Raw genomic sequence first — 12,238 nt, 5'->3', positions numbered from 1 at the left:
GGGTAGAAGCCAGGCTCAGCCCTGAACCTGAGTTCACAAGAGCCGGGGCATCTCTGGATGCTTTCAGCAGAGATGACGCTGTTTAGGGGAGAGGGACTGCTGTGTGTAGAGGTGGGGACATAGTCCTCAGGTGAGGCCGGTCAAAGACCACACATGGAGGAGGCTCTGGATTCTAGATGAGCTGTGACTGCCCCCTGAGGCCGTGGAGGGAGGATGAGAAGATGACCGAGGAGCAGACCAAAGGGCTGAGGAGGAGCCCTGCCCCGGGGCTAGGCAGTCAGGCTTCTCCCAGCTTTTCACCCACTAGCCCTGTGACCCGAGGGCGGTTACTTTTCACTGTTCCCAAATCTGAAGCAATGCACTGTGTCACCTGGGCGTGGGGCCCGGCTGGCCAGTGAGACACACCCAACCCCCTTTCTTCTCATCTGTTAGAACAGGAGTGGTGGCCCCTTGGCAGGGCTGTTCGACAGGCAGGTTAAGTGCCACCTGGGGCTGGTGCACAGAAAGGGACGAGTGGCTTTCTTTCACTTCTATAAAGATGTTCGTGGTGGGACCCATGGGTGTCACCAACCAGGCAGGAACAATGGATATGAAGTGGTTTGGGGCAGGGGTTTCTTACCTTGAGACTGTGGCTCCCAAGAGGGTCTGAGGATGGACTTTGGAGCCCTGTGACCCTGGGGACCGTAAGTGCTTTCTCATGGAGATTCTGTTTTCCTGGGGACTGTGGCTGTCAGATTCTCATGGCGGTAGGGGTAGGGGCATGACCCCACCAGGCTGGAGCTGTGATCTGGAGCAAACAGGGGTCCTGAGGTGTGTAAGGTGGACCCGGTGCCAGGCGGCCTGGGTGTCCCAACCACGCTGAGATCCTGATCTTTAAAGGAGCCTGAAAACTCTCAAAGTGACTCAGGCTAGGAATGCTCAGAGGAAAATCACAGGAGTTGTTCCACTTGATCCTCCGGTAGATTTTGATGTAAGGAGTATCAAAGCCTATTAGACAAGGCAGTTCTTCTGATTTATTTTGGCTGACTGCCTGATGGCATGTGGGTCACCATGTAGTAAGCTTGTTTGTTTAATCCGTCCTTCTCCTTTGAGATAAGATTTCTGTCCTAAATTGGAAGTTTCTAGGGAGCAGGAGCCTCATTTGATTGGTCTTTCTATCTCCCAAAGCATCTAAGTTGCTCGGGAAGCCAGCAGACCTAACAACCCAAGTCTTTTCTCCTAGTTGTTCAAGCACGTTTCGATGTTAAGATATAAGCAAAACAAACAAGCACATGTTCTAAAACCAAAACACTTTCCCTTCCTACGTCTAAACCCCATCTGTCCTGTTACACTAACCACAGTTGAAAATATTTGCAAAAGTTACAGAAAGTTTCAAACAGCAAAACTTGAATTTGCCGCCTCAGCAACTATTTGCATAGCATTTATGCTGTCTGAGGTATTCTCAGTCACCTGGAGATGACCTCTAGTCTGCCGAGGATGAGAGTAGGCTGCGTGCACCATTTTGTACAGAGGACTTGAGCTGCTGGAGTTAGATATCCTCAGGGTGCTGGAACCAGTCCCATGGGTACCCAGGTGGTGCAGAGAAGAAGCCAATTCTGACTCGATGTTGAAAACTGTTTCTTTGACTCACTTTTCATTCCTCTTGTTATTATAATCATACCAATGGCTTCCTTAAAAGGACTCTGCCCCTCTGACAGCTGAAGACAAGCATCCTGGGTCCCTGACTTCCCAGAGTCCTGGTCCCTGAGCTGGCATTAAACTAAAGTCCTTTTGTTCAGAACCCTGTCCACCTGTAGATTGCAGGAAGGAAGAAATAAACACATCCCCTGCTGGAGGCTTGCCATTCTAGATGTTTGCAAGATTAATTGGCTTTTTACTTTGCTTCCTTACCTTCCCCACCTCCATCTCTGATTTACAAAAGAACCTGCCATCCAGACCCCATAAGATGGTTATTTAGAAGAGGCGCTAGCCTGCCATCTTCTCAGTCAGTTGGCTTTCCGATAAAGTTGTTTTCCTTGCCTCAACGTCTCGTCTCTGGGATTCAATGGCCTGTCGTGTGGTGAGCAGAGCAAGCTTAGACTTGGTAACACAGGGACAACCGTATCACGTTGACTTTTGGGCCCTAAGTCTTTGACCTCAAATGTGCTGTTTGAAAATCGATCCCTGGTAGTTGAATGAAGCAGACAGTGGCTTGGCCCGCTCTCCCTCCTGGAATTCACTTGGTTAAAAATCTTGTGTCACTCACTTAAATCTAATTAACATATTTAATTGGCATGTTGTGTAGTTCTGGAAGCTGCTTATTAGATTTCATAGGTGTCTCTGGCAGCACAAAATGTTAAATGAGCAAAATAATTGTGTTACAGTGAAATGAATATAAATTAATAAATGAGCTAAATGATGACTTCATGGAAAGTCCTGAGAACTTTGGGTTTAGGGTTATCTTCTCAGCATAAGATATGAAAATTGACTTTTTATGTGTATATGGAGGTTTTGGAGGAAAGAAATGTGCTTTTTATTTTAGATGGTGAAAATCCTGGGTGTGTGCATGTGGTTTTAACCAGAATGAACATCTGTAAGGAGAGTGGGCTGGTGTCCTTTGAGACTGGACGAGCCTCGAGTTGGCTGGGGTGGTGGCAGAAAAGCCGGGCTGTGGGGCGTCTCTGAGCAGGGAGGTGACGTCCCACCGCAGCTCTGGGGAGAGTGAGGGTCTACTGCCCTCTCTGATTCTGGACATGGTGCGGGGGAGCAAGAGGATGATATGAGAAGAGTGGTCCAGAGACTCGGAGCTCCCGGGGCAGCAGGTGAAGACGAGCATCCCGGGTCCCTGACCTCCCCAAGTCCCGGTCCCTGAGCTGGCATCCCAGGGCTCTTAGCCTCCAGCCCAGAGCCCTTCTGGCTGAGCCACCCTGCCTGCCACCCTCGAAGTGTTCCTTGTGGGAAGAAAATCGAGGGGCCAAAAAACCCCAGGGCTGTTAAACAGAGGCTGGCTTGTCCTGGTTCTTTAAAGGCTCTTGTGGTTGCAACAAACAAACCCACTCAGACCCATCAGGTGGTAGGCATTTGTTGAAGGTTCCCCCGCCTGGGGACCCAGCTGAACATGGGGTGCAGGAGGCAGGAGCCCAGCAAAAGGCTGACCCAGGGGGTGGCTGCCCTGCGGTTGTGTGCCCACCTACCAGCTTCTCTCTCCAGACATTCTCCTGCTGACCTCAGCCCAGGTTTGTCTACACCCTCCTCCCCCAACTCAGTCTCTGCTCCTCCCGCTCAGGCCGCCTCTCCTGCCTGAGCAGCTGGTGTCCTGAACCCAGATCCCAAAACAGACCATCATAATGGCTGGGAAAGCTCTGATTCTGAAAATGCTCCTCCCGGCCCCCAACATGTCCCTACCTGGAGGATGTGGTCCTTACAGAAGCTCTGCCAGGTTAGGAATAGTTTTTCCATGTTTTAGACATGGAGGTAAGGCCCAGAAAGGGCAGGTTACTGGTTCAAGGTCACGCAACTCATAGGACACATGCTGTCAGTGTCTCGTCTCTGAGGCCTCGTCCTGGGGGTTGAGCTCTTGAGTAACCCCGCCCCCTGTCACTGGCTGGGGATGGGCTCCTTAGCACGTCAGCCCCTCCTTTCTCACCTGTAACCAGATACACAGCAGTCGTGGATGGATTAATGCTTGGTTGTGTTAACCCGTGCGTGCTGGCTGCCTGATCTCTGGTGGATGCGATGTTGTGTCCCACCCAGGGCGCTGCTGGCTGAGCATGGTATCTGGGCAGGTTCACGTCCCCCTCCAGGTGGTCACTCGCTTGGGAGTCCTGGGGGACTTATGGTCAAATCATCCTTAGCAGGTTCTCTCTCCCATCTCCTAAAGAGCAGGTCCAGACCCTGTTCATCAGAGTGACCCCTGATTAGGGTGGACACGGGGAGTGTGGCCAGTTCAGGCACAGGGGTGGGGGTGGGGTGCTGGTGTCCTGCTGTCTTGCTGTCCCTGCTGCTGCCCAGGCTCCACTCGGGATCACTCAGCCTTCCTACGAGAGTGTGTCCCCCCAGGCCCCCTGCTCAGGGGTTCCTTCTCCTCCGCCTGAGGCAGCCCTCTCTCCAGTCCTCCATCTGAGGTGGGCGGAGCCACTGGCCAGAGTTTGGGGGGCAGGGGCCGTGCCACCTTTAAGAACATGTTTGCCCATTGGGGCAGCTGAGCTCCAGTGGGACACCCAGCAAAGGTCCTGGGAGACGGGGCCTCATCAGCCATGAAAAGTATCCATGTTTCCCTTTATTCCCGGGCGCCCTGACGGCATCACACCCAGGTCCTGGCTTCAGGGCCCATCTGCTGTCCTCTTAGTGTGGCTCTGAGTCACTTGCAGGGTGATCACAGGTCACCGGGTAGGTCCTGTCCCCTAGTAGACCCTGCGTTGCATCTGGAATGTTCTCCCAAGACTGCTGTGGGTCTGAAGGGCTATTGCTGTTCTGTGTATCGACCAGAATCACGTGGCAGGGATGTGTCGTCAGGTAAATGGTACTTCTGAATCGATGTGGATAAAATCCCCTGTAAGACAAGTTCAATGTGTGTGCATTTATTTAAACAATAAAAAATTGGATTGTTAGAGCTTCAGCAGAGAGTGAAGGCAGCCGCATTTGTTCTTTGGGAACTTGTTTTAAATCCTTGTCTGAAGAGGCAGTTGATCTAACAGAGAGAGGAGGACGTCTGTCTTCCTGGAGAGACAGAGCAGTGCTGAGACCTGCTGATGCCCCAGGCCAGCAGGTCTCTGGGTGTTAGTGGGGGGTCCCCACCATGGACAGGACACCCCAGTTCACCTCGGCTCTAGCCCATGGCTTTAGGGGGAGAAGATGTGCTGGGGACAGGAGGTGGGAGCTTCCTGCGTTTCAGACACGAGGCTTGTCCAGGGGTGACACATGAGCCTAGCTGTTACAGGAGTTCATCTTTGGTTGAGCTTCTGATCTTCTGTGTCTCAGCAGGAGATAGGGTGGTGTCCCTGGCATTACAGGGTCCCAGTGTGGACACAGATGCGCCCTGGTGTGGACGCGGATGGCCGCCCTTGGGTTCCTGAGGACATCAAGGCTGGACGGCAGGTGACACGTGGTGTCCAGGGACTCAGCCGCCCTTGGCTTCCTGAAGGGGGAAGTTCACTCTGGTCCTGGCTGCCTGGGGGGCACTTCCTCACAGGGTGCTTCCTTCTGCTTCAGATTTTCTCCAGCACTGGTGGGGCTGCTGTCTGCTGGCTTCTGAGACTTTCTGAGAGGCCCTGTTGCAAAAGCAAAACATTACAATCTGGTTATTTATTGACGTCCGTGAACACAATGAAAAACGGTGCTGGCATTCCAGGCTGCTCCTCCAAGTGCCACTGAGAGGGAGAAAGTGTTTGCTTTTCTGGGGCATTTATAGCAGCTGGCATTTATTCTAGCACTTTTTGTATTTAATAAAAGAATCCAAAAATACGTTTGAAGTGCTCGTTTCAGTCTGAAGACTAGAGGCTTCTTCTGAGGGGAGGAGGCAGCCCCCCAGCAGTACATCCAGCTTTCCAGGGCCTTGGGAGAAATGTCGGGGTCACCCCGAGCTCCAGCCCAAGCCCGGGCTCCCAGGAGCCTGTGACTTCACTGAGGGTTGAGTTTCTTCTAGGTGAAAAACAAGTCTGTGCCCCACAGTGACAGCGAGGCCTTGGGTGTCCTGAGGGTACCTGGTGTGGGGCCCAGTTTGGGGGGGACTCTGGCTGCACCCCTACATCGACCACCAGGGTCATGTGCCTTGTGGCCTGATGGGTGGGGGTTACCTGCTGGACACCCCCTCCCTCTGACTTTCTGTGTTGCCCTCCTGGGGAAAAATGACCATCACAACCACACTTTCTCTACAGTTTTATTCAGCGAAATAAAAAAGGCTATTATTTACATCAGTGTTCTACATTTTTCATACTCTCCCACCAAATGATTTTCTAGTGAATCACAAATATAGATCCTGGAAATGGATCAATTTGATGTCTTATTATTAACCAAAGTTGACATTAAAAGCCCAGAGAATAGCTTTTATGTTTGCATCACTCCTGGCTACTTGTCCAGAGCATCCAGCAGTTCTGACCGTCTCTTACAAGCCCCAGGGTGGCCCCACCCCACAGCACATGTCCAGGTGTGCCGGCTGCTGGTGGAACAGACTGCTGTATCAGGCACACTTGTGGTTGGTGGAAGGCAGGGGTCACGCCTTGCAGGCAGCCTCAAGGGGTCAGGAACAGCCAGGGTTGTGGGTCTTTAACTGTCTGTCCACAAGGAGGGGGAGCTCTCAGGACTTTCTGACACTCTCATTGCTTTAAACCCTCCTGTAATTGGGTGATTTTGCCTACATGAGCTTTAACAAAAGCTACGATCTAGCTCTCTCCCTTGATTGCAATCAAATTGGCGTCTTATTTTTATAGGTTGTTGCTGACAGGTTGTAAACTTCCAAAATGTTGATTCTTCTCCTCTGGAATTTCAGGACACTGAGTGAGCAGATGGTTAATGAGATGACAAGTTCCCCGCCTCTCGTTGTACCTAATTATGTGGCCCTTGGGGCACACTTTTCTTATTGTTGCATTTCCACAGCCATGTGCATTTCAAGTCACCTGCAAACTGTTTAAAACCATTGACTGTGCCTGGTGTTCCTTCCTTTTCCAGTCAAACGGCCTGACACTCCTGGGATAGGAACACCAGTAGGTGCAACACACAAGGCTGAGGCTCAAATTAATCATTTTTAGGGGAATAATCAATTCAGGAAATATTTTATGAGACACGTGTGGTATGCAAAACACTGTGCTGTACACAATGAGAAAATGCAAGGTACTGTTTTCCCAGCTAGAAGCAAATATTTTTGCAGAGGAGATAACTCCAATTAATTTAAATAATTGCTTTATTACGGAGTCAGCAAATCTTTTCTGAGAAATATTTCAAGCTTTGCCGACACCAGTAATCTACCTGTCTTGTGGTAGCAGGCTGGTGGCCGAGGACAATATGCAGATGCAATTGGAGAGAGACAGGGAAGATTGCAGGTTGAGAGTCAAGGGGGGCCATGTAAGGCTGGTGGTGGGGGAGGCAGGGACAATGCCCCTGAAGAGGAGGTGGGCTTAGACACACGAGCCGGAGGAGGTTCCTGGCTGACACAGAGGGGAGGTGGTTGGAGACAGAGAGGGCATTTGCTAACCCGTTGAGAGTCCACGAGGACTCAAAGGCCCTGGGGACTCTGCTCAGGGCTGGGTTTTCTTGACTGCTGAGTCCTGTTTCGAGGAAAGTGGGATCATCAGCGAATCTGTGGGTTTGAGAGGGGCCCGCCTGCACCAGTGAGCTGTTTCTGGTCACCCTCAGCAGCCTGGCTTGGGGAGACCCCGTCCCGCGGTGCTCTCTGGGTCTCCTCTGGCAGGGGGGCACTCTCCTCGTGTCATATGGCTGGACACGCAGGCCTTGCCCATGTTTTTACAGGCAGAAATGGTAATTGAGGACAATGCAGTCCAGATGGTGGAGGTGGTGTGGCAGGTGTAATGAGCCCCCTCATGGCCAGCTGTGTGGATGTCAGAGTGCTGGGGCCTCCGCTGCAGGGTCACCAGGCAAGGGGTGAACGCAGTAGCCAGACTGGGGCTACCACAAATCATCTGGGTTATTCAGGCCAGACTTGTGGGCACCTTCGTTTCTTTGTTTTTGGCAGAAGATCCCTCTGCTTAATGGGGACACTTAAATGTGGTGTTTTTCTGGTCCATGAGTAGGCCCAGCTCTTCTGACCTGGCCACCATTTTGGAGGAAGTGGTGACCTGGTCTGCCTTGCTTTCTTCCCCAAATGGGAAACAGTGACAGTGGTCAGAACGAGCTGGTTTGCGGTCATGCCCCAGCTCCGTGGGGGCAGTCTGCAGATGGCAGTGACCTACATGGGCACCAGCCTCTTAGCTTCTTCTTGGTTGTGTCTGTTCCCAAAAGGGGGCTTGTCAAGTCACTCAGCCTCGTGGGGATGTTTGGGGAAACCACGGCTTACCAAAACCAGATTTATTTGAGGTGCTTGGGTACGGAAAGCAAGAGAGTTTTTAAAAAATCTCCTTTCTTGAGCAGCCATCATTTTCAAAATGCAGAGTGTTTATGGTATTTATTACTGTGGGAAAAGACTGATTATTAGGATTTAATTTTCATTAGCCTGCTGCACTTTGTGCTGGTTTGGATGAAGGCACTTGAGTGCACATGTGGTCACTTCTGCAGCTGTCAGCATGGTCCTCAAGTCGGGTTTTATCCGGAAGTGGCAGGGGACAGTGGACGGGTCCGGGAGATGGCTCCAGCTTGCATTCCAGCTGCACGGTGGGATTTCTATCCTGAGCGACAGTTTCAAGGCCTGACTTTTAGCTCTGAAGATGGGTTTGCATTCCTGGGACTCCAGGGCAGCCACCACAGTTGGTGGAGGTCCGAGCAGGGACCCAGGAGCTTCATCCTTGACAGAGGTGCTGGACTCACTCCAGGTCATGTGCGCATGTGTCCTGCTTCTATGAATTGCTAATTTACGACCTTCCTCTGAGAGATGCCACCTCAGCTGCAGCAGCCTTGTTATTTAAATTAAGGGCAGTTCAGACAGAGGGAGCGAGGTGAGCTCCTATGACCTGGTACCCAGCCTCCTGGCAGCAGCAATGCAGGTCTGCTAATGACCCAGGGGTCAACCTGGAGAGAAATCACTTAGCCTGGTTCAGAGGTAAGCGAGCAGAGAAATTGTGGAGAGAGATGTCTTAATAGTTCTAACAGTTGGGTTTGGGATCCCAGAGGGCACGCCAGAGGCATCACTGTAAAAGAAGTGGAATCAGAGTAGACGATTCGAGCTCCCGGAAGAGAAGCTGAGGGGACGAAAAGTACGTCCCCGGTCATTCCTCCTACATTTACTTTTTTTAACAGTTTTCTTGAGATAGAATTAACATTCCCTACAATTCACACAGGGGCTTCTAGTTCATGCAGGCGTGTGAGAGCAGCACATAGTCATCATTGAGAAGTTTCCGTCACCCTGAAACAGTCTTCCACTTCCTTCCCCCCACCTCCGGAGCCCCCACTGTTCTGCTTCCTGTGTCTAGGTTTCCCGTTTCTGGGTTTTCCTGTGCAGGGACCATACAGTTAGTGACCTTCAGAGACAGACTTCTTTACTCAGATAAGGTTTTCCAGGCTCACCCATGGTAGCAGGAACCAGCATTCCAGTCCTTTTCGAGGCCGAGTATCATTCTGCTGTGTAGATAATACCCCGTTGAGTTTACCATCCCCGCTGATGGACCCTGGGGATGTTGCCACCTCTGCGTTTGCTTGTGATGATCGCACAGAAAGACCAGTCTGCACCATCCATTCTGGAGTCCAAACCATCCTTTTTCTCACATGAGAACTTCCTGGTGATTAAAGGGACAATATTAGGTCAGACTAAGGGTCCGGCCAGTCTCGGGACTCTTCTGAGGTCTCTGGCCAGTAAGCAGGGATGGCCGTGCAGAGTCCAGGTGCCCCTGGAGGAGAGGAGGTCCCTACATGCAGCCTCCTCTGCCCGTGTGCACTCGGCGTGCAGGGTCTCCGTGTCGGGATGTTCTGCTAAATGTCCCTGGGCTCTGGGTTTGTGGGCGGGGGCTGTGGCTGGGCTGTGTTGAGCCCCCTGCCCACACCAGCCCTCCCAGGAGTTCCAGTGTCAGGTCAGTTCTGACCTACCCAGGGACCCTCGCTCTCCCACCCACAGGAGGGCTTCCTAGGCTCAGGATGGGGCCACATGTGCCGTCCACCTGCCCCCACATGCCATCCCCTCCTGCCCCTGTGTGCTGTCCCCTCCTGCCCCCCATGCCCCAGTGGCCCATCCTGCCCCATCCAGGCTCACCTCCCTGCCTCTGGCTGACGACTGGGCAGGTACCTGGTGTCCTCCAAGCCCTGGGTGGGTGGTCGGGGAGCAGCGGAGACAGAGGGCTTGCCCACTCTGTCTGCATCCAGGCGACCTGGCCTGCAGACAAGTGTCTGCTGCTTATTCCGAGGCCCAGGCACGTTCCCGCCTGCCCCCTCCCAGCGGGGCATGGCAGGAGCTGTTGTACGTGGGAGCCCACGTTCCCTGGAGGCTGCTTAATTCAGTCCCCGTTTGCACCTCTCCTGGCGCACACGGCGGTTTCTCCCTCATTGGAGCTATTTTTGGGTCCTTTTCTGGAAGACGAGTCTTTCCCCGCAGGCAGCCTCTGACCATGCCAGATGGCTCTGTGGTGTTTTATTTTTCTGAGCACTTTCTATTCCTGGTTTCGTAGGTACTCAGTTAACCCAGAATTCTGATAAGGTGTTTAAAATAGCCTTTGGACTCCTGTGAGCTGTTGGACTTCTAAAGTTACTCTTCTGCTTTTTGTCACCACTCGACTCTGGGGCCGAGGCAGGTAATTGGATGTTTCTCCGTTCCCTCCTCTGGGTGTCCTGTTGCCCATGCCTGCCCTGCAGTGAGCAGGGCGGCAGCGTGACCAGCTCTTATGGAAGATTCCAGGGAAGTGTGTTTGCTGATCCCGAGGCACGTGCTTTTTAAAAGCAGGAATCCCCGTATGTTAGCAGTGGACAGTAGACCTCTTTGGTCGTCTTGTTCTTAACTACTCAGAGGCCAAGCGGGGTTGGGTTGCTCCAGGTCATGAGCTGGTTCTCTGAAATCCTGTCCACCCTCGGGGCATGTCAGGTGGCCTCTGGGGTGGTTACTCCCTGGGCCCATCACAGGCCACCTCTGAGGGAGTGGAGGCTGACCTCGGTCTGTGGGTGCGTCCCCCTGCCCTGTCCTGGCTTACCCTGAGGAAAGGCCTCCTTCCTGCCTTTGCGCAAAGACCCTGACTTGTTTCCACAGAGTCCCACAGACAGTGGACCGGCCCAGGCTGGCAGTCTGAGCTGGGACTCGTCTAGTGTGAGCTGCCCTATCAGTGGACCTTCAGGGCATGTGGGGTCAGCTCCCTGCAGGAGTGTGGCCCTGAGAAGGTCCCTTAGAGGCTCCTTCCAGACGTCGGGATGGTTACTTTCAGGAACTTCGGGGACTGTGAGTGACCTGATGGTGTGGATTGCAAATAAAAAATAGAGTAGGACACACCTGCAGTCTCGCCCTGTGAGATCACAGCTACAGTGTCATGTGTGTGGCAGTGAAATGTATGTCTCCAGAGAATAAATCCTTAATAGTACAAGACGGGGGTTACTTGAAGATCCAGCTGACAAGACTCAGAGCTGGGGATGGGGAGGGGCTGCCTCACAGAGTCTGGCAGTGTGTGTCCCCAGACTTTGTCAACGTCTGGAGGCAGCCTGGTGGTCCCAGCCCAGGACTTGTGGCCAGCCTCTGTGTGGGGAGCCGGGGGTGGGGCCAGGTGCTCGGCCAGGGCACAGAGTCCCCGAGGGAGGCAGGGGCCAACATCTGTCTCTGTGGAGATTGTGGCGCTGCCCTGTCCAGGGGCCAGTGGGGTATTACATGTGGCCTCCATGTTTTCTTAGGGCAGCCCTGGGGGTACTACCATTTCCAGTTTCCAGAAGGACAGAATGAAACCCAAACTCCAGATGCGTGTCTGTAGAGGTGCCGCTGAGGGTCCCCTAGGGCCAGGGGGTTAGGGTTTTGCAGGAGGATAGACCCCCCACAGACCCCAAAGCCTCCTCCATCCTGTGAACTGTGGCAACAAGCCCCCATCCTGTGGACTGTCCTCATCCTTCTCACCCATCCTGGCTTTTCCCGGGTCTGCTCTGGCCCTGTGTCCTGACTGGTCAGGGGCCCCCAGAGCCCCTGCCCTGGCTTGAGTCTGCAGCCCGGATCCCAGACTTACTGTCACAGTCACCAGGCATGCTTTGCCCTGAGATGCTGACAGCTCCCTGGGTGACCCTGGTACAGGGGCTTCCCTGGCAAAGGGGGAACGCCTTCCAGCAAAGCTGGGGTTTGGGCTTCTCTGGTCAACACAGCGGGGCCAGCCTGCATCCCTGCCCTCATCTGTCAGGGAGCCTGGGAAGGGAAGGTGAAGAAAGCAGGGGGCTGTCTACATGGCAGACACACTGCCATCAGGAGGAACTGGCTTCCTGCTTGGACATGCAGACCAAGTGACAGCCCTGGAGCCCAGAGTGACAGGCCCTTGGGAAGCGTCAGCCACGACCTGTGACCTCATCACTGAGGACAGAGTCTGGTTCCTTGGTGCTTCTGTTCAGAAGTGGGGCTCCCATCATGTGGCCAGCATGTTCTTCTCCCACAGGGTGCAGACGTGCCCGGACCCCAGACCTGCCCTCTGTGCCCACGAGGGTGGGGCAG

The 12,238-nt window shown here is 53.3% G+C and overlaps 1 protein-coding gene and 1 long non-coding RNA gene across 4 annotated transcripts in view; one reads left to right on the top strand and one right to left on the bottom strand.

Annotated features, from left to right (window-relative positions):
- SH3RF3 (SH3 domain containing ring finger 3) overlaps positions 1-12,238 on the top strand; it is a 160,657-nt gene that overhangs the window by 20,225 nt on the left and 128,194 nt on the right. The window lies entirely within an intron of this gene.
- On the bottom strand, positions 6,860-10,651 carry LOC139185775 (uncharacterized). The gene is made up of 2 exons (XR_011569271.1): positions 9,830-10,651; positions 6,860-9,359 (listed from the first exon to the last, which is right to left on the bottom strand). It is a non-coding gene; the product is annotated as an uncharacterized lncRNA (long non-coding RNA).

The sequence above is a fragment of the Bos indicus genome, chromosome 11 (assembly GCF_029378745.1).
Source record: "Bos indicus isolate NIAB-ARS_2022 breed Sahiwal x Tharparkar chromosome 11, NIAB-ARS_B.indTharparkar_mat_pri_1.0, whole genome shotgun sequence".
Classification (NCBI taxonomy): Eukaryota; Metazoa; Chordata; class Mammalia; order Artiodactyla; family Bovidae; genus Bos; species Bos indicus.
Note: the sequence above shows the minus strand (reverse complement) of the source record. Positions and strands in the feature narration are given on the sequence as shown.